Source organism: Sabethes cyaneus, chromosome 1 (genome assembly GCF_943734655.1).
Source record: "Sabethes cyaneus chromosome 1, idSabCyanKW18_F2, whole genome shotgun sequence".
Classification (NCBI taxonomy): Eukaryota; Metazoa; Arthropoda; class Insecta; order Diptera; family Culicidae; genus Sabethes; species Sabethes cyaneus.
The window spans coordinates 100,443,192-100,464,253 of record NC_071353.1 but is presented as its reverse complement, the minus strand read 5'-3'; the positions used below and the strand labels follow the sequence as shown (position 1 = coordinate 100,464,253).

Below are 21,062 nucleotides of genomic sequence, written 5' to 3'. Positions count from 1 at the left end.
GTTAGCTAGATTAGCAGCATCTATATAAATTTAGAAATAATATAGAAATAAATTAGAACTAGCTAACCAATTGATGACATTTCAAGCTATCGTGACTACTCATGATTCTTTGTACATAAAGAAATGTTACAGACCACTATGCTTCGATATGCCAATGAACACATGCCACAAGGGTGGACTTTTGAACAAGGCAACGACATGCTATAAGGTTGGTCAAAAGCCTCCCAGTTGGCCTCAAGATACAATATTGGTCTAACAAGCCAGTCGTCGCTTGTTCGAATCTCGGCTGGGAGAAGTTGTTAGAGTCAATAGGATCGTAGCACTAGCCCCGCAATTGTCCTATATTTTAACAACTGGCTGCGAAGTCTGTCGTAACAGAAGGCAAAGCTTGGATAACTGAAAGTAGCACCTAGGTTTCGCTTTGCTTTGCTAAGACTGGTCAAATTATGGTCCTCAAAGCAAAAGTGTCTATTTTGGAATGGACATCACAATCGCCGGACTTAAATCCGAACGAACATTTCTTGGAGAAGCCCGAACGATCAATTTATGTTCGAACGCACAAGAGTTCAGGTGATTTTATGACAGAAGTCGAGCAAGAATGCTCCAAAACACCAATTCATCGCCTTTGTTGCTTTGCCTGATTCAAAACCCAATGTCAGTCCAATGTCAGTTGTCGCATTTGACTTGAGTAGCCATTTGACTCAACGATATTCTAACAGACTACAAAAATCTCATCTCATGCACTAGTACCATCTATGAACGATATAGCATAGCATAGCATAGACAACCGTACAGTAAGTACACCATACACCTGGCCATGTCCTTACGATTGTAGAAATGGGTACGTTAGTTGAACACCCAGTTTAAGAGGATACGCAAAAACTCACGCAATCTTCATAGGTGTTCATGTACCCAATAATATACAATATAAATATAATTTATGAGCGTAAAAATAAAATGAAATGGAGCACATATGAGCAAAAATAGAACAATCTCACCAGCAATTCGTGGAATGAAAAATAATTGCATTGTTTGAGTTTCCATCAGTGCATCTAATGTCCAATAATTGATTGAATTTTTCATTGTAATATCCATGTGCTTTATTTAAACTTGTCACGGCCAAAGTTTTCACTGTACATTAAGAGCTGCTTGATGAGCTAAAACGAAATAAAACATTAGAATTACATATTAGGCTTACCTAGCCGTGTGACTCAGCCGTCTGCCCAAAATCGTAGTTTTGAAATCAGACAGCCGGGAACCATCCAGCATCGCACCTCCTAGCTTAGCTACTCAATAGTAAATAGAGCATTACCAGGTATGGCCGCGTGGAGGCGCTAGGTAGGGGCTTGAGATGACAAGAGTTATTGGTCGCTATCTTGTTTGCCTTCCCCATTTCATACCCACCAGTCTATGAACGATATTTACAAATATTAGTGGTATTCACGTAGCGCTGGCTATGTTGCGTATACGGTGTATCGCGTATTCAACGGGTGGCAACTAAAATTTTGGAATTTATTTCTCAAGCTGTCAAAAAAACATTAAGATATCTGAAGAAGATCTGATGTACTGAAATTAAAGATACATTATCCATTGTTAAAAAAAATAAGTGAAAATTTGTAAACGGTCCATAATCGGCTGTTCGGCGAACCTTCTGTTTGAAGTCGGAACAGTTGCGTTGTACGGCCGTCATGTCAACTTTGCGAATGGAACGATTGTATTTTTTGGCGTAATACGATGCTTTATCTGGCAAAAACACGTATTATCCATCTGCATGATGTTTTTGTAAAAACGGAATCAAAATTTTTTTCAAACATTCGTTTTGTTACAGATCTTGATTGATAGCCAAACCAGAAGGCTTGAACCATGGCTTAGAAATACCCCTCTCGGAAATGGCAATGTACGGCATCACTTTCTGTTCAAATGTATGTTTAAATTTGTATTTTATGTTCGGAGATGCAGTGGAATTATCCATGTAACAGTATCGATCATTTCCGGGAATGTGCTTCTTCGAAAGAGGGAAGTAACTTTCGTTGTGTAAAACAAAGCCTTTTCCGGAAAAATATTTATCAACCTGCGGCGTTGGAATTTCAGCGTCGAAATCTGTCCCTCAGTATATTCCGGGGCTTTTGTCTTCTTTTGGCATTGCATTCCGACTCGTTTCAAAGTTTTGTAAAAGTACTGGTGAGAAAAGTTGAACTTTTTTACGGCATCCCATTGGCTCACGGAATCCTTGTTGTTGAAAGCATGAGAAAGAGAACGAAGTCCTTCAGCGTCCATAATTTAGGATGGTCTTCCACTACCTTGCTTGCGAGTAGTTGTTGGACATCTTAGGATATGGCATACAGTCGAAGTCGTAACTTTTTGCTTTTTAAATGTTGTACCGTATACTATTTGCCGAGATTTTTGTGCAGTTCGTAGAATTGTACAACGCACTCCCGAAATGTTTCTTGTTTCGACGGCATGTTAAGCAAAACTGGACAGAGAGAGAGAGAGAGAGAGAGAGAGAGAGAGAGAGAGAGAGAGAGAGAGAGCTAACACATACATAATCTCATTTCTCTCTGAGCTCGTTTGTTTGTTTGAAGATAGGGGCCTCGTAAAAATTCCAAAATTTTAGTTGCCACCCATTATACTGCAGCTACTCGCGTAACAGTTCCATCCTGGGACTGGGGACTGGGAATTCAGACTGGTTATTAGAAAGTTTAGTACATACCCACGCACAGACGAAATATGGCCAACGACTCATTGACTTCGCCGCCTCCAAAAATATGGCCATATAAAGTACCTACATCCGGCATAACTTCATATATATCGGTAAATTTGCAGATCTGCACAACAAATCGGCTTGCAAATCGACCACGTTTCAATTGATGGAAGTGATGGAATGCGCTACTCGGATATTATCGACGTTAGAAGCGGTCGGAGTACAAACATCGATTCTGACTTTATCTTTTAATGGTTAAAGTGCGCCAAAGACTTTCCATTGTTACCATCATTCGGTACCGTCGTAAGGTGCGTAAATTGTACAAGAAAGGATTTACGTTCCGAGCCGAAACATGTCGAGATAAAGACGGTGGGGTCTTGTTGGATGAACGTGAGGTGGAAGGTAGAAGCTGCACTACAATGAGCTCCTGAATGGCGTGGACACGGAATACCAAAATAGCAGGGAGAATGTCTATATCAGTACAACGCGGACGATGGTGATGTGCTAACTCCCACAATAGGTGAAGTGATCAAGCAGCTCAAGAACAAGGCAGCTGGCAAAGGTGGTACCGCAGCGGAGCTTATCAAGATTAGCCCGGACAAGTTGATTACCTGAGGGAGGGGATAATATGCCCAATATACAAAAAGAGCGACAAGCTGGAATGTGGGAACTACCGAGTGACCAAAATTCTCATCGCCGCCTATAAAGTGCTCTTTCAGATCATCTTTCATTGTCAATCAGCGCTAGCAAGTACATTCGTAGAAGCCGATTCTGTCGATTGGCACGAATACCAAGTCCCTACGCACCACCGATTTATAGATTTCAAGGCAACCTGTGATATCATCGACCGTGAAGAACTATGGAAAATTATAGAAGAAAACAGCTTTCCCGGGAAGCTACCAAGACTGATTAAGGCCACGATGGATGGTGTATCAGTGCTGTGTGAAAACATAAGACGCGTTATTTGAAACAGGTACAAAGGGCTATAAAACGTGCGGGTTTTAAAATGCTGATCCCGATCATCAATAAATCCAGCCAATTTTTCTGTTTCGTTGACGACGTACACTGTATCGGAAGGACGTACCAGGTGATTACTGAGCCGTATACCAATCTAAAACGTGATGCAAAGAAGGTTGGATTAGTGATGAATCCGTCTAAAACCAAGTTAGCAGTAGGAACCGAATACTATCGAGCTTGCATAGGCAGTAGTGTGGTAATCGATTCGATAACTCGTCGATAACAACTGCAGCAGAGAGATACGCGGACGTATTCTTACTGGAAGCCGTGCCTACTACGGGCTCCACAAGACTACTAAGAACTGGAAAGCTTCACCCCCGTACTAAACGTAGTCCTCTACGGGCACGAAACGATCGACGGGGGCTTGAAAACACAGGAAAGTTTTGTGTGCTTAGGAGCATCTTGGGCGGAGTATGTGAGAATGGTGTATGAAGAAAAAGGACGGCCAACCCAGTATCCAGAAAGTTGCTAGATCTGGAAAGGTACAATGGGCGGCATATGTTGTGAGAATGCCGGACAACAATCGCACAAAGATGGTGTTCGCCTCGAATCCGGTTGTGACTAGACGCAGACGTGCGCAGTATAGAGATTTCAGTACATGGTAGAGACGGTCGGGTAGCGGAAAATTTACTCGAAACCTGCACCCGTACCCGTACCCGCCGGGTTTGGGACGGGTACGGGTACTGAAAAAAAAATTCGGATTCGGTCCGGGTACGGTTACATAATTTTTGTTTCTCAATCGGGTACAAGTTTCCAAAATTATTAATAAATATCAGAAATAGCAACGGACCTATATTGTTACCTTGAGGAACTCCAATATCAATCGGGCGCAAAATGCTGCGAACACCATTAATTGTTACAAATTGTTTTCGTTCAGATAAATAGCTTTTTATTAGACTATTGGCAACGCTTCTTATCCCGTACCGATTAAATTTTTCCGGAGAACTGGTTAAGGGAGGGTGGTTAAGGGTATCAAAAGCTTTCTTGAGATCATAAATCGGCCCCTGATCAATTGATCAATAAGTTCGGTAATAGCAGTCAAAGTTCCACATTCTACCCGAAAACCATACTGATATTTATAAAAAAAACATTGTTGGTACTTAAAAAGTTTACAAGCCTGCTAGTTAGAAATTTTTTCAGTATTTTATGGAAGACACCCAAGTAACCAGTGAGCACTTAGAGAAGCAGAAATCTAGCTTTTTAGTAGCCTATGGTGCATACCATATCGTGCAGCATAGTTCAATATGCCTATAAAACGCTTCTAGAAAGCCGGTTTTGGCGAAATATCCGGATACATTAGAGCTTGGCGATTTATAAATGTCATATAACGTAACGCCTGTTGCGTAACGTTAAAACGCCAAACATAAAAAATGCGAAAAATATATGAGGGGGTGAGAAGGAAAGGGGTGTAAGAGACAAAATTGAAAAAATCGAGATAATGGTAGGAAACGATACTTTGAGTATGGTTTTATGCATGCCAGAAAATTCACGTCAAAATTTTATCGTTTAATGACTTTTTTAAACACATGAAAAAAACGAGCAAAATAAAAGTTGGTTTTCGTTTGGAAGGAAAGGGGTGTAAGTGCACTATCTGAGCAATTCTAGCTCAAGTAACAAAACGGTTTGTCTCGAATATTTTTTATTGAAATGAAATTTTGCTGATATGTTGGATGCCACACAAGGATTCATTTTCCATGAAACTTAATTATTTTCGTCAAGAGTAATTTTTCGAAAGGGCGTATTTATAAATGGGATATTTTTTAAATATTGTAACTTGGAAACCACTTCTTTGTTAAAAATGACGTCAACGGAAAAGTTATAGGAAATTAAGTATATTTTCGGAAAAAAATACACTGAAAGAAAAAACTTCAAAATCTAGACATAAATCATTATACTTGAATTATCAAAACATGTCCCCACAGATTTGTCTCATTTTTATTAAAGACTAGCTGACCCGACAAACTTCGTATTGCCACAAATTAACCTGTGTTGTACATAAATCATGAATCTCGGATGATCTTTGTCACAATCTCGAGTTTTGCAAGCCCCCCAGTGGGCGGCGCTTCCGACGGCGGGTCACCGGCAACACTCGCGACCGGCTCGTCCTGAATGATCTAGTGTTACTATAGATATTTTTTGTGGTCTTGTTATTGATTAATGTTTTATGGAAGAGTCTCGAATTTCTCGAGTTGGATTAGTTTTTGAGTTTCGCAAAAATTTCTGTTTTATTTGTATGAGAGTCCATATTCCCCTACCACAGGGGTGAGAGGTCTCTAACTATCATAAAATAAATTCAAGACTCAAAAATCTCCTACATGCTAAACTTGGTTCCATTTGCTTGATTAGTACTCAAATTATTGTATATTTGTATTTCATTTGTATGAGAGCCCACCCTCTTAAAAGGGGAAGGGGTCGTAATACACCACAGAAAAAAATTCTGCCATCTAAAACTCTCACATGCCAAATTTGGTTCCATTTGCTTGATTTGTTCTAAAGTTATGAGGAAATTTGTATTTCGTTTGTATGGGAGCCCCCCCCCCTCCTAAAAAGGTAAGAAGTCCTAAGTCATCATGGAAAAAATGGTTGCCTCCAAAAACACCCACATGCCAAATATGGTTCCATTTGCTTGATTAGTTCTCGAATTATGAGGAAATTTGTATTTCATTTGTGTAGAAGCCCCCCCTCTTGAAGTGTGGAGGGATCCTAATTCACCATAGGAAATAGTTTTGCTTCCAAAAACCTCCTCATGCCAAATTTGGTTCTATTTGCTTGATTAGTTCTCGAGTTATGGGGAAATTTGTATTTGATTTGTATAGGACCCCCCCTCCTAAAGTGGGGAGGGGTCCCAATTCATCATTGAAAAAAAATTTGTCTCCAAAAACACACACATGCCAAATTTGGTTCAATTCGCTTGATTAGTTCTCGAGTTAAGAGGAAAATTGTATGGAAGCCCCCCCTCTTAAAGGGGAGAGGAGTTATAATTCCCCTTATAAAGAGGGAGGGGTCTCAATTCACCATAGAATAAATTCTTGTCACCGAAAACACCCACATGCCAAATGTTGTTTTATTTGCTTGATTAGTTCTCGATTTAGGAGGAAATTTATATTTCATTTATACAGGAGCCCCCCGTCTTAAAGTGGGAAGGGGTCCTAATTCACCGTAGAAAATTTTCTTGCCCTCGAAAACCTTCACATGCCAAATTTGGTTCCATTTGCTTGATTAGTTCTCGAGTTATGAGGAAATTTGTATGGAAGCCCCCCCTCTGAAAGGGGAGAGGAGTTATAATTCCCCTTATAAAGAGGGAGGGGTCTCAATTTACCATAGAATAAATTCTTGTCACCGAAAACACCCACATGCCAAATTTGGTTCTATTTGCTTGATTAGTTTTCGAGTTATGAGGAAATTTGTATTTCGTTTGTATAGGAGTCCCCCCTCCTAAAGTGGGGAGAGGTTCTTTTTCATCACAGAAAAAATTCTTGCCTCCAAAAACACCTACATGCCAAATTTGGTTCCATTTGCTGGATTAGCTCTCGAGTTATGAGGAAATTTGTATTTCGTTTGTATAGGAGCCCCCCCTCCTAAAGTGGGGAGGGGTCCCAATTCGTCATAGAAAAAAATTTTGTCTCCAAAAACACACACATGCCAAATTTGGTTCCGTTTGCTTGATTAGTTCTCGAGTTATGAGGAAATTGGTATTTCATTTGTACAGGAGCCCCCCCCCCCTTTTAAAGTGAGGAGGGGTCCTAATTCAACATAGAAAATTTTCTTGCCCTCGAAAACCTTCACATGCCAAATTTGGTTCCATTTGCTTGATTAGTTCTCGAGTTATGAGGAAATTGTATGGAAGCCCCCCCTCTTAAAGGGGAGAGGAGTTATAATTCCCCTTATAAAGAGAGGAGAGGTCTCAAATTACCCTAGAATAAATTTTTGTCACCGAAAACACCCACATGCCAAATTTGGTTCTATTTGCTTGATTAGTTCTCGAGTTATGCAGAAATTTGTGTTTCATTTGTATGGGAGCCCCCCCTCTTAGTGGGGGGAGGGGTCTCTAACCATCACTAAAACCTTTCCTGGCCCCAAAAACCTATACATGCAAATTTTCACGCCGATTGGTTCAGTAGTTTTCGATTCTATAAGGAACATAGGACAAACAGACAGACAGACAGAAAGGTAGGGGAAACAAGGGAGACTTGATCCCCATTTTGTTTTATGTATATTTCTCAAAAATCTACTAGAAAAAAAACCTGGGTTTTCAATTTTTCGGCAGTTTACAATACAGCTTACTACCTACAATTTATCAATTAGTGATACGTAGCGCTTAACAAAAGGTATGAGATATTTTGGAAAGTACAGAAAATTGTACATATTCAAAATATGCGGGAGACTTGATCCCCCGTCTAGGCACAATTGATCCATTTGCAAATATATATTTTTAAAGCTCAACTTTCATTTGAAAGTTTTATTAAAATAGGCCTAGTTCATATAGTGTCATTATTTAGTGTACAACAGTTTAATTCAAAAGTATAAAAAGTATTTAGAAATCGTTAAGTGCATCGATCTGTAAAAGTATAGCTTTGGACATCTTTTATAATTTGCGACGAGAACTTTTTCGTTGGGTTTTAATTTTGGAACCATTATATTTTTCCTGTTTAATAATCATAGCGGCCTCCAGCTTCAATTTCGTTGGTGCATCTGTAAGGATGTGTATCTCCTCGTTTTCTTACTCTTCGCATATTTTTACGTGGTGATGCCTTTGGAAGTGGTTTTATATTTACAGGTGTTTTGATAATTGTATTGTACGGAATCATCGATTTTGGTACCTGATTAATAGAATTCTTCAAAGAAGATGAGTTGTTTTGTTCAGATGAATTCTTTGTCCGAGCAGTCTTTCTTCATCCTTGGAAAATGCACACGTTGCTCCTCCGTAGTCCGGTTGGTAGATGAACTTTTCAGAAGCATTTTTTCGCTCTCTCACATATCGCTTAAGTGTCATTACATTCAAATAGAACATTTTTGCGGTCGTTCTGACCGGATTTCCAAACTATTCGTGATTTTTACATAACGAATGTTTACGAAATGGAGAATTGTTCTTTTTATTATTTACGACATAACGGCCTCCAAGCTCTTCATTTCCTAACAAAAGGATCAAGTGTCACTGAAATTATGTGGATCAAGTGTACCTGTCGTAGTAAGTTTTACTGAAAATTAATTTTGTAAAATATATACAAGTTTTATTGTAAAATGTATACAGCATCAATGAATAAACATGTTTAGCTAATTTTTTGTTTGAAAAGTAATTCAAAAATTTCAAGGCAGTTTTCCGTAGCCAAAAAGTTGGACTTCACTAAAAAAAGAAGTATAGAGATTTATTCCGTTGCAAATCTTATTATTTTATATTTTCTTTGCAATGTAAAAATTTATTACATTTTTGTTTTGCAATTTTGTTACTTGAATGAAATGTACAACTTTGTTTTTTTCTGCATAAAAACAACATTGTATTTACTGAGAAACAATGAATGGATCAAGTGTCCCAAGGGATCAAGTCTACCTGGTCTCCCCTATAGATAGGTATAGATAACTTAAAACATCTAAATCACTTCTAAAATCTCTTTCGATTTTTTTTTAAACCTGATAAATTTTTCAAAAATATCTAAATTTTACATTTTTAGTAAAACCAAAACAAAATCAAATGCTACGCATTATCATGTTGTCATTTTAACTTTTTTTAGGCCCAGCCGTTCTCAAGAAATGCCATTACTTATATTTTATGAAGGTTTTGTCCTCCCGAAGTGTGGCAACTGAAGGGGGTGGAAGGGGGGTCAATGTGATTTTTTTAATCAAGCAAAAAAGCGTCGTAGGGGTTACATACAGTTTAAATTATAGAAAAATCGATGTCTAATAACGTTTCCGTTTCCGAAAAAAGTAATTTCTTCAATTACTAAGATTATGGCAATTAAAAGATGATGATACATAAACTAGTGCTTGAAAAAATTCAGAACTATTTTCTAAATCATCTTAAACATGAATGTCACTTAAACAACATTTCCGAAGACCGCAACGTTCTAGAGAGTCAGCAGCGCAAGATACAGCCCACACGAGTATATAACATGTATGGTGGCACGACGTAGTGAAACAATTCTATACTATTTTACATACTATCGGCCAGGCTGCTATTACTCAAACAATTTTCCCGAAGAAAGTAATATTTTTGGTTACTCGTATCATGATATATAAAGTATACGAATATACGCTAGAGCCGACCGATGAGAAAATTCTGAACTATTTTCAGTGCCATCTCCGAGATGACAGTCATTTGAACAACTTTCCCGAAGATTGCAACTTTCTAAATAGTTAGTAGCGTAAGATACAGACTATACAAGAATATTACATATGCACTAGCACCACGTAGCGAGAAAATCCTGAACTGCTTGTGCCTGCCCAAGCACAAATCTTCCACATGATTGTGAGGAACGTGCTACTCGAGCCAATGATACTGTGCCTGCCCACTAACCTACCTTTCAATGAAGATGATTGTAATATGATTCCAAGATATGCACTTGCACCTTTTTCACTCTAAGTAGTAATTCCTTATAATCGCTTGGAATGAAAGGGATACAAGTGCATAACTTAGAAGGAAAGGGGTGTAAGTGCAAATAACATTTTCAAAAATGTTTTATAAATTCCGAAAATCAAAGTGCTTTTCCAAGATTTCAATAGAATTTAATATAGAAATGTTAACACAACCATAGTGCGTCATTAGTTTTGTATTATTTGACCTGACGAATTTTCTAGATGATGTTAACTTTGGAGCTGATTTTCTCGAAATTCACTTTTTGTCACTTACACCCCTTTCCTTCTGACCCACTCATATGCATCCTTTTTTTATCTTCCCTCTCTGTTATCCTTATACTTTATTGAGGTTTCTCAAGATTGTTTTTTTGTTATTTTTCTTCTTCGGTTAGAATTGAACCGCCAACCAATCTGTCGATTACGCTTAGAGAGGAGTAGGGCAACTCCTTTACCAGTTGATCTGTAAACGGTAGTTGCGAGTCAGCTGCCAATAGCTCTACTTAAATTACCTAAATTCTTAACTCGGATGTTTGATTTGCTTATCAAGGTGGAATGCAGGGAAAGATTTTATTTTGCACATTTCTACCATAAGTTGCGCTTTGGGAGAATTACCTACCTTTTATTTTCTTTTTATGTGATGGCATACATATATAGAGATATTTCTTGCATATTATCCGTATGCATATGCCATGTACATTTGTGTTGATGTTTATTCTATCGGCGGTGCATGATTTTTCGTAAGATAAAAAGAGAGGGAAGCATTTTTTCTTTTATCACACGTACGTTCGCAAGTAGATTTCCTGCAAGTGTGAGCAGTGTTCAAAGCGAAAAAAAAGGAGGAGGTTTTGAGGAGGTACCCAAGGTATTGTTGTTGCAGTTGAAACCCGTAATAATCGACTCGCGATATTCGGTTTTATTCTTGTTCTGTGTGTCGCAACTACGTCGTACGTGGTGCGCTTAGGGCTGTCTAACCGGTAGTACCGGTAGTACCGAAACCGATAATACCGGCCAATTTTTGGATACCGAAATACCGGTTTTGGAAAAGCAAAAAACCGGTATTTCCGGTATCTTCTAATCTGCTTGTTTTTTCCAATTCCTTATTCGAATAAGAACTAAATTTGATAAAAGAAAATATACTCTTAGAAAAGCAACTTGGTGTTAATGCCGATGAGATTCTTCGACTACTAACAATGAAGAGAGTGAAATTGTGGGTCAAATAATTATACCTCTTGAACCCGTTTAAGGTACAGTAGAGTAACTTTGCTGTAAAAATGTTTTATTGTATGAGCCATACGTCGCGTATTCAAAAGCCACCAAATTATTCGAAGCTCTCAAATAACGAATTTAGGAAACAAGATCAGGGCCCAGAAACGTCACTTACAATAGTAAATTGTTATTCAACAATGAAGTAATGAAGCTTCAGTTTCAACAGAAGCAGCGCCGCTTCGTTTCAAAACTGGCTTCAATCAGCGTCATTGAAACGATTTTCACTTCATCATGACGACCGGTTTTAATGTTTCATTTGTATTTCTCTATCAAATAGTCAGAAAAAGGTCAGCCTAGACTTTGAATGCAATTGAATTGATTTTGAGTAACATTTCCTACAATTTAACGCATATTATGATTAATCTACACAACATCGACAAATGGTGCCTGACTGTCAATCGTCGTCATTTGACACAGTCAGTAGCTTCAGCTGAAACTTGCTTGAAACGTTCTGTTCAACAAACGAAACAAGTCGCTTCAGTATGAAGCGAAGGTAAGGGAAAGTTAGCTTCATTTATTTGTTTCGACGATGCCGGATTCTGATCAGAATACGGGGATCTTTGTGCTTTTTGAGCATTCTTGCCATCAAAGGATCTGCCAGTAAAGAATTTGGAATATTTTTCAAGTCTTTTGAGTGATACAATGATTAAACAAGGAAATGCCATCTGCATCTCACTATCTTCGAATAGTGGGATTGATAACAAAGAAGAGAAGGTATTTGTGAACGATGATGAAGAGGATGACGTTATGCAGGAGTTTCGGTTTGGTGATAGAGAAAAAATTGTTGAGAGGCTGTAGGAGACCGGGGTATTAATTATGCTGGAAGCTACAATACAAGATATTTAGTAAATAATTAAAGGCGGGTTTCCCTACTATAAATTTGAAGAAATGGAAGGAAAATTCCTGATGTGCTTAGAGCCGTTCGCCAGACATCGATGAAAGCGGAAGTTTTTTCAATTGTTGGAAGTGTAGGCAATAAAATTCGTTCTAGTAAGGGAACTAAATCGCTAAGAGTATTATATCTGCTTAAATTCTACTTTGCTAAGCAACAATACTGAAGCTAAAGTTTCGAAACGAAAAGATTTACTGAAAAACATCGACATTTCTCTTGATTTCGAATAATCTGCCAATACCGGTTTTTTACCGGTATTACCGGTATTTTCTACGCCAATGCCGAAATACCGGTTTTCACCAAAAGCGCCCAATACCGACAGCCCTAGGTGCGCTGTATAGCGCATCAATGTGCGATCACAGCGCACCACGTGCGTCGTAGTTGCGACACACAGAACAAGAATAAAACCGAATGTCGCACGTCGATTATTACGCTTTTCAACTGCAACAACAATATCAAACCCAATCACTGGGAAACCACTATCTGGTTCTCAACAAGCGCTACAAAATGTTAAGCCGATACTGTTTTCGCAAATAGTTAAACAACGTTAAGCGTAGTCGTTCTGCAAATATGTTCAACGGAAAGACAACTGTCTTCCATCAGCCATTTTCCTCTAAAACAACACTGCGATCAAATTGGATATGGTTTGTCAACTGTTCTCGTGGAAATTCCCTAGCGTCGATGAAAGACTGTCCGAAACAGAAGTACCTACTGCTCTAGGCAGCGTTCCAAATCTCGGCGATTCTCTCACTAACCTGACTATTGACAATTCTACGATCAAGCAGGCTGCTTTGAAGCTAAAAAGCTCAACTTCTAGTAAGCTGGATGCCGTACCTTCAGTCTTTCTAAATAACTGTATCGATGCCCTAGTTGCTCCAAAACTCATCGATTAGCTCCTTCAGCTTGGAAATCCGTTTACATGTTTCCAGTATATAAGAAGGGGAACAAAAGAACCATAGACAACTACAGAGGGATCGCTGCCTTATGTGTATTATCGAAACTCTTCGAGCTCGTTGTGATCGTGCCAATTTCCTCGTTCGTCCAGCAACACCTCACTAACACTAACACTAACACTACTAACACTTACTAACACTCGCTACGTACGCAACGAATTGCTTTGACGACCGTTCTCAGACAGACGTCATCTACACGGACCTCTTCGCCGCTTTTGACAAGCAGAATCATCAGATCGCTGTCTTAAAACTGGAAAAACTGAGTATTGGAAGGCCAATACCAATGGTTTAAATCTGAGAGAAAGGAGCCAGCTGGGGTTGTTTTTGTGCATCGAACTGTCAGTGGAAACCGGGTATGAACTGTCACTGCAAACCGAGCTAGTTTGATTGAATAAAACAGGGGAAGTATTTATTTGTGATGAAATTTCAAACCCCTCACAAACCCAAACATGCTGACTTGAATGGTACTATTTGAATTGTCTGCATCAAATATAAGAAGAAGATGAAAACGAAAACAATCACTCTGTCACTGAGCTGGCTTCTCTCTCTCAGGTTTAAATCGTATCTGTCGAATCATCTCATTAATGATTGATGGGTTCATCTTTTTTTTCCTATATGAACTCATCACTGCGTCCAGTTTCGTTAATCTATTATGATATCACCCGGTTGTTTGCTGTATAATATGCACTGCGTTTTTTGCTATAATCGCTAATGAATGAGCTTATACTTATTAATTTTTTGCGTGTTTGCGTATAGTGGGGTTTACCCTTCCTTCAATGCTATCTACTTTACCTACCTTGCTCCTCAATGCCAGTACTGTCTCCAATTACAGCCATCCCTGGCGAGGCGGACCAGTACATTAAACTATAAGAGTGGCTCTTTGCACTGTCAAGAGTGCTTTTATGAGGGTCATATAGAATTGAGCATGAAGGAAGGGTAATGAGGGGCCTGAGAATCAACACATGCTAAAGTCACTTGACATCGAATGGCCTGATTCGAACCCACGACCACTCGCTTGTCAAAGCAGATACGGGTTCGTCTTACCGGTTTTCACCGCATTTCCTGAAGTCCCACAAGGTAGCCATCTCGGACCGTTGGTTTTCCTTATTTATTCCTTAAACTTAATGCTCAAAGGTCTTCAGCTTGTGTTCGCCGACGACTTGAAACTATTCTCGATAGTCAACGACTCATCGGACACTCTAACACTGAAGTTTTTGGAGTTCGAAAACAGACACTGAGGAAGCCTGCAAGTCGTAGGCGAAATACGTATCTGTCGTGAATAAAATACACATAGTAGTATTAAATTGGATCAACTGTTGATATTCGCAGGACGGTACAAACACAATTGTTTGGTACTAAACCCCGATAAATGTGCAATGATTACGTTCTCGAGAAAGCTTAATCCTATAATATTTAATAACCTACAATCAAGTGTACTTTTACGCCGTGTAGATTGCGCCAAAGATCTTGGAATACTACACGACTCTAGAAAGACTTTCAAACAGCATGTTTCGTTCGTTTTCGACGATTCGCTCCGGTTACCAAGCAACGAACAGCGCTACAGATTAATCAACTTGGACACCTTGCAAACACGTGGTGACGTAACTAGAGCTGTCTTCATATCAGGTTTTCTGACATCCCAGATGGACTGCCCGTGGATTCTATAAAGACTCGACATCTTAACTCTGTCTCGCTTAACGCGGAACACTTCCTTCATGCATTACCGCACTGGCGAACTAATTACTGCACCTTCGGTACTATAACCGGCTTACAACGCAATTTCAACCATTTCGTGCCCTACTTCGACTTTGACGTCAGCCGCAACGTGCTGAAAACTCGATTTAGAATTCTAGGTAGCAGTTCTTAGGGATAGAGGATAGGATATCACTAGGATAGAGAAATCTATCGACTTTTAATTAATAAACAATAAAAAAAGCATTTTGAGGCATTAATTTGCATACCTTTCAATGTACACCAACGTAAAAGAGAATGAATATCTTCCTGGAAAGCGCAAAAGTGAGGTTTTGTTTTCTCGATATACCTTTAAATCGTCTGCGAACATAATCTTAGAAGGACGCAGTCTCCTACACAGAAAATTAAAGAAGAGAATTAACATTAAGGGCCCAAGATGGCTGCCATGAGGAACATCCGATGGTAGCACAAAATTCAACGAGCTAACACCACTAATGCTGACAAAGGCGATCGGTCAAACCGGTCGGTCGGAACCGCAGGTTGTACCACTCTTCTCCCTGAACTTTGGGAAGACAGCTTAAAATGGAAATCGTACAGTAGTTTTCAATATTTTGAATGTTTTCAGCTTTGTTACAAGCAAATGCGACTGATGCCAGTATACTGCTCATCCAATCACTATGTTCGTCCGAAGAATGAGCTAGAGAGGTATTCGAGTTCGACATTACCGAAAAAGTTTGCAAAAAGTTCTGAAGCGCCTTCAACAGCATCAGCGCGAGCATTTGTTATAACATAAAACATTGGTGACCTGTATTTTTTTAGTTTTTTAAAATACAATTTTTTAAAGTAATGAAGTTACTAAAATGTAATAGAGACGCATGGTACTTTGTTTTTAGTTACATCCATTTTTGGTAAAGACGAACTAGAAATATCCGTTTCTTTGCCAGAAATATACGTTTCATTACAGGTAAAAGAAAGTTAATAGGCAAAAAATTGCTTTCGATTTATGTAATTTTTTGCCATCATTATTTTTTGCCTCACAAAAATTAGAAAAATCGCAAAAATAGCCATTTAACTTTCACCTTAATGTCGAAATTATCATATGATAAAAAAATAACAAAAATTTTACTGAAAATAAATTATATTTGAAGTATAATTTTTACTATATAATCGATATAATATTGTATATTATCAAATCATATATAATTGAATCTGTATATATTCGAGTCCGACCTGTATTGTTCAAAAGCAAAATGTATATTTTTATACTAACAATTTTGAAGTATTTTGAACCATTGAAGCTGAATAATCGACTTGCGATGTGTAGTTTTGGTATTTTTATTTCGATGGCAAAACAAAAAAATAACAAAGCAAGAATTAAAAATAGTACGCTTATTTGTGGTCTGCACACTTGAAAATTTGGTAAAATTTTAATTTATTCTGCGTAGGTATAAAAAAAACTCAAGCGCTGCCGCACGTTATGATCTATCCACACCAATAACGCAGTTCGACGCATACGGCCTGCAGCCAGCCAACGATTTCCGGTGACAAATTTATAAATTTCAATTATGCGTCTCCTCTAGTGTTGTTTATTTTTTTCATTCATTTCTTTTCGTCTCGCGACTGTGTAGTATACGTACTAATTTTCCGTTCCGTTGTGTTCTCTAACTTTGTACAGTATTGAATGAGAAGAACCGCACAGTTAAGTGGTACTGGTTTTAATGGACTTCTGATCTTTCTATCTCGGTCTCAGAAAACAGCTTTTGCGCAGCTCTGTACCGCTTCTGTTCTCTGTATTCCGGATAATTACTTCACGACAAGTTGTACTCAAAGTGGAATTAATTCAATTGATTTAACCAAGTATCAATAACGGGATTGATGACATAAACGAATACTCACCAAACCCGTATTGAAGGTGGCAAGCAGTACGTCTATCTTTTTTCCATCACTTCACGATCGTTACCACATTTAATACCTTCACTATTAGCTCACTTATTATAGTAACTCAGAATAGCACTTTTTTAATTAGACTCGATTCATTTGCTTTCAATAGAATACCATCTAAAAGAACTGCACTGGTTCAAAAATGTAGGTATGTGCAGCGACATCCATTGACAGTGACTTTCGAGGCCTATCCCAGTCCTTCACTCATTTTCATTCGCCTATGTATTTTGATTGTTTCTTTATTTTTCTGACACAAACGTTTCCCACGGACCGAACAGAGACGACGAGTAACCGGAGTCGGTTTCTATGCGCTTACGACCGTACGACAAAGCGAACTGAGTTGAAACTCGGTTGCGCGAGTGAAGAACCGCTAAGAGCGGCCTGCTCTCTCCACAGCTGCATAAAGCTGGATCAACATCACCAGTCAACTTCGGAATGAAACGTTGGTGTCACGTTCAGCTTCGATAAAAATCCAGCAGACAGTTTAGCTGTTTATACATTATCTACATCTACTTTTCGAGATTACGTCAACCAAACACCATCGAACTGTAATTGTTTCAATTTGTATCTTCTAACCTGCATCTAATTCAAAAATGATATTATTTATCGGGAATGTTGTGACCCGTCGATTATCGTACTTGACGTTACACAACGGTGACGAAAAACATGAACGTTTCTTTCTCTATACCTACGATACCTACTGATAATTTATTGGTATGGATGTGCTGTGGGAATTCAAACTAACCCATGACATTCTCGATGAAGCCTAACAGAACTAATAGCTAAGTTTTTAGAATTAACAAGTAGCATGTTAAGCTTTAATGACCTATGCTACTTTCGAAATCTTAAATTAAGATACATGAAGAGATAAAATAAACGAATCAATTCGAATCAGAATAAATATTAATTCAAATAAAATCTGCTCAATAAAATAATTGCACTATCGTAGTTGTGCATTTGACAAGAAAATATTAAGTGCACTATATTGTGTAATTTTAAACTACTGCAAGTGCCTGAGCTCCCGATTTTGTATTTAGACATTCACAGAGCTTCGATTCTACATATCTACATATGTGAGGTACATACATAGATCACTTATGCTCTTCGTTTCATATAGAGAAGCGAGAAGCCAACTATTTAAACCAAAGCTATACTATCAAATCTATTCATTATGCGGCAGACACGTTTCTCCCCTTTCTTCTTTTCATGCGTACTGGGTAGGGAGTAGGAACTAACCAGCAGCTAGACAAACAGACAAGTTGCTTTATCACTAGATCGTATGAATCATTCTCCACCGTCGACACAGGCAGAACGAAAGGATGGGCTTCTCTGAAGCCTGTTGTGTTTTTTTGTTTTGTTTTTTTTTTCGTTTTTCAAACCAATAAAGCTAAAGGAACACCAATGCTTAGAGTGACCAATATTTAAGTTTTAACGATTTGTTTCTACAATTTCGTACACTTGTGCACAAGTGTTGGTACGTCGGCTCTCGACATCCGCCAACACCATCAACTAAAGAATCATGAGCATGACCCCACTGAAAAGCCAACAACATAGGTTGTGAAGTTATAAAAAAAATAATGAATGGATTTGACTTTACGCGTAGCTCTACACTGGACGTTGTCTCTTTCGTATTCATATGCACTTGTGAATTCATTTTTTATTCTGTTACGATGTTTGTGCGAGAAACACACGTCACCGTTTCGATTCCAGCGCATATAAAACTGGTTTCAAACTATGAGAATTCGAAATCAGTTACCTCTAGTATGAAATTTAACGTTTTGCGTTTCTACAATATAAATATACACAATAAATCATTTGAAATGGTGCTGGTCAAATTTTGATCTGAAGTGGGCCTATTTTAAAATGAAGATTTTATCATGCAAAGCCATGGGTTTATACCGTCTTTAGACATTACCCTTCTTTATCGACAGACTTCGCAGCCGGCTGTTAGAGTACAGGAAAATTACGGGGCCAGTGCAACAATCCTACTGACTCTAACTAGCAAGCACCGCCTAGCCGAGATTCGAACATACGACGACTGGCTTTGTTAGACCAGCATCGTACCTCGAAGCTAGCTGGGCGGTGACGCTTATAGATTTTATCATATACCTGCCAAAACATAAATATACAAAAATATAATCGAAATTACATACCATTTTATATACGCTTTGAAAAGTATTTACTTTTGTTTACACCCGAGATCTCTTACTTTAAGAACAAACAGAACTTTTCAAAAAGTTGCCAAAATATGTGTAATTTTTTAATTTGAAATTTAGTGTTAAAAATTTTTATTTTAAATTCTTACGTCTTTTTTTATCTCGAGTAGTGCTAGTATTGATTTGTATTGGTGCTATCTATGCGCTCCGAGACATCACTAAAGCTAGGTGTCGTTGACTACCGCTGATGAACGAACACGTTTTAGACAACCGGACACATCATGGGTGGCTAATATGGTGTAACCACAGACTAACAGACGTAACACTGAAGCCTCATTCCATTGCCAATAAAAACGATCATTTCAAATGTTCACAAGCCAACACTCAAACAACAGTCGCTGCGCGAGACGCCGCTCACTCGCGCTGGCGCTGTTGTCAGATAATATACAAGTAAATTTATAACATTGCTAAATTTTTAGCGAGCTGCTCTGCGTAGCGCGAAGACTGCACCAGGTGATGCTAGTGTTTTTTTTTTGCTTCAGTTTTAGGGGTGTCATTGAAACGATGTTTTATTAGAAAATTTGATCGAAGTGTTACGTCTGTTAGTCTGTGGTATAACCGTAAGTACACCATACACCTGGCCATCCTTACGATTATAGAAATGGGTAGGTACGTTAGTTGAACACCTACTTTAAGAGGATGCGCAAAAGCTCACGTGTTCTTGTACCCAGTAATATTTCATTTTATTTTTAATATTCTTTTCATATCGTGAAAATAATATTAAAAATAAAATGAAATGGAGCATATATGGGGGAAAACAGAACAATCTCACCAGCAATGCGTCGAATGAAATCTAATTGCGTCATTTGAGTTTCCATCAGTGCATCTAATTATTGGATATTAATTTAATTTTTCCTTCTGATATTCATGTACTTGTGCATTATTCAAACTTGTCACAGACAAAGTTTTCACAGTACAGTAGAAGGTGCTTGATGAGCTAAAACAAAACAACTTATTTACTTTAGCTGCCGAGAGCCGGGGTGGCTCTTGCCGTATCGAGTATTCCTCTCTATTGTACTCGATTTTAGGCTGCTCGTCGCCAATTTGTTGCGCGTCCCGAGACACGTAAGTCGGCTTCAACCTGGTCGAGCCATCGTGCACGTTGCGCCCCTCTATTCCTGGTGCCGGTGGGGTTCTTGAAGAGAACGGATTTCACTACACAGCCATCCGGCATCCTTGCGACCTGACCGGCCCACCGTAGTCTCTCAACTTTCGCCAGCTGTACGATAAAAATCTCTCCAAGCAGTGCCTGTAGCTCGTGATTCATACGCCTCCGCCACTCTCCGCTTTCCGTTTATACTCCGCCAAAAATAGTCCGCAACACCTTTCGTTCAAATACGGTTAGTGCACGTATGTCTTCCATAAGCCAAGTTACTGTCTCAAGTCCGTAGAGGACTACCCGTCTGATTAGCATTTTGTACATCGTCAGCTTTGTGCGGCGGCGTATGCTCTTAGATTGAAGCGTCTTGCGGAGGGAAAAGTAGGTTCGATTTCCAGCTTGAATGCGTTGTTGGATCTCCTTACTCGTACCCAAATATACGAACTCATCAACGCCGTCAATAGTCACTGCCCGTGGGAGGTAAAAGTTGCTTTCTCTGGAGCCTTTTCCTACCATATATTTGGTTTTCGACGCATTGATTTGTAACCCTATCCTCCTACCCTCCGTTTTTAGTCTGGCGTAGATTGCCTTCGCCGTCCCAAGGTTTCTAGTAATGATGTCGAGGTCGTCTGCGAAGGCTAGGAGTTGATGATGATGATGATGAACAAATGATGATTATTCTCAAACGTCAAAACGATCAAGTTACATCGAAACG

The 21,062-nt window shown here is 38.8% G+C and overlaps 2 protein-coding genes across 3 annotated transcripts in view; one reads left to right on the top strand and one right to left on the bottom strand.

The window, feature by feature from the left end:
• Positions 1-19,258, bottom strand: part of LOC128737730 (uncharacterized) — a 38,299-nt gene extending 19,041 nt beyond the window's left edge. Inside the window, exon 1 of one of the 2 annotated variants that reach the window (XM_053832439.1) lies at positions 19,186-19,258. The gene's annotated coding sequence lies outside the window, so the exon portion shown is untranslated. Of the gene's footprint in view, positions 1-16,987; positions 17,353-19,185 lie in introns of those variants that run through there. The other variant, XM_053832431.1, reaches the window with a different exon arrangement.
• LOC128746021 (E3 ubiquitin-protein ligase highwire) overlaps positions 1-21,062 on the top strand; it is an 85,165-nt gene that overhangs the window by 41,112 nt on the left and 22,991 nt on the right. The gene's annotated exons all lie outside the window — the stretch shown is intronic.